Here is a 1,974-nt window from a genome sequence, read left to right as displayed (position 1 = left end):
AGAGGTAGAATGGAGTAAATTATCTCACATAAAACAGACAAGAAAAGGCTTTTATAGTGGAGGTGAAATGGGAGAAGGTAAGAGGGAGTGAGTGAATCTTATTCTCATTGGATTTGGCTTAAGGAGAGAATAGCATACACACTCAATTGGGTATGGAAATCTATCTTACCCTACAGGAAAATATGGAAGAGGACAAGAGAGCAGGGAGATGATAGAGGGAAGGGCAGACTAGGGGAGGGGGTAATCAAAAGAAACACTTCTGAGGAGGGACAGGGTCAAAAGAAAGAATAGAATAAATGGGGGGTGGGATATTAAGTGAAATATACTTAGTTTTTCATAACATGACCACTATGGAAGTGTTTTGCATGACTACACATGTATAACCAGTATCGAATTGCTTGCCTTCTCAATGAGGGTCGTGGGGAGGGAGGAAGGGAAAAAATTTCAAATCCAATATTTTAAAAACAAATATTAAAAATTGTTTTCACATGCAACTGGGAAATAAGATGTACAGGCAATAGAGTATAGAAATCTATCCTGCCCTACAGGAAAATTGTAGGCTAAGGAAATAAGAGAAAGGGAGGGGTAGATAGAAGGGAGGGAAGATTAGGGGAAGAGGTATGCAGAATGCACATCATCTTAGGGTGTGGGGAGGGACAAGATGGGGAGAAAATCTGAAACTCAAAATCTTGTGGAAGTGAATGTTGAAAACTAAAAATAAATAAATTAATAAAATCTGAAAAAAAATAAAAATACTCTCAAGGTCTCCCTTAAGAACTTTGTAACTGATTGTGTGACATAGGAGACACTGACACAGGACCACCCAGCATGCCATGCCCTCATCAGAGAAAGTACTGTGCTCTGTCAACAAAGCAGAACTGAAATAGCTCAAAAGAAACATGAGATGTGCCAATTTAGAAGATCCACCCCTTTTTCTAGTTTTTTTTAGTTGCATGCCTAATTCATTGGTCTGCTCTTTTACTTTTTTTTTTTTTGATGTAAATATTTAGAGATATAAAATTTCCTGTAAGTACTGCTTTGGCTGCATCCCATAAATTTTAGTATGTTGTCTCATTTTTGTCATTCTCTTTGATGAAATTATTGATTGTTTCTATGATTTGTTCTTTGTCTCACTCATTCTTTAGGATTAGATTATTTAGTTTTCAATTAATTTTAATCTATGTTTCCATATCCCTTAATTAAATGAAATTTTTATTACTTTATGATCTGAAAAGAATACATTTAACATTTATGCTTTTCTGGATTTAGTTGTGAGGTTTTTATGCCCTAATACATAGGCAATTTTGTGTAGGTGCCATGTACTACTGAGAAAAAGGTATATTCCCTTCTATTCCCATTCAATTTTCTCCAGAGGTCTGTCATATCTAACTTTTCTAAAATTCTATTCATTTCCATTACTTCTTTCTTGTTTATTTTTTGGTTAGATTTATCTAATTCTGAGAAGGAAAAGTTGAGGGCCCTCACTTGCATAGTTTTTCCTTGTTGTATAGCTGTTGTATAGTATTTCCTCTAGTAACTCATTTAACTTCTTTAAAAATTTGGATGCTATGCCATTTGGTGCATATATGCTTAGTACTGATATGACTTCATTGTCCATAGCACCTTTAAGCAAGATGTAATTTCCTTTTTTATCTCTTAATTAGCTTTTTTTTTTTTTGCTTTTTCTTTGTTTAAGATCATGGTTGTTACCTTGTTTTTTTAAATTTTTTTTACTTCAGCTGAAGTATAATTGATTCTTCTCTAGCCCCTTACCTTTACTCTGTGTATCTCTGTTTCAAATGTATTTCTTGTAAACAACATATTGTCAAATTTGTTTTTTTTGTGTGAGGCAATTGGGGTTAAGTGACTTGCCCAGGGTCACACAGCTAGTGAGTGTCAAGTGTTTGAGGTCAGATCTGAACTCAGGTCCTCCTGACTCCAAGGCTGGAGCTCTATCTACTGTGCCACCTAGCC

The sequence above is a fragment of the Vombatus ursinus genome, unplaced genomic scaffold, assembly GCF_900497805.2.
Source record: "Vombatus ursinus unplaced genomic scaffold, bare-nosed wombat genome assembly UNPS02014994.1, whole genome shotgun sequence".
In the NCBI taxonomy this organism is placed as follows: domain Eukaryota; kingdom Metazoa; phylum Chordata; class Mammalia; order Diprotodontia; family Vombatidae; genus Vombatus; species Vombatus ursinus.
The sequence above is the reverse complement of the archived record's forward strand: the minus strand, read 5'-3'. Positions refer to the sequence as shown.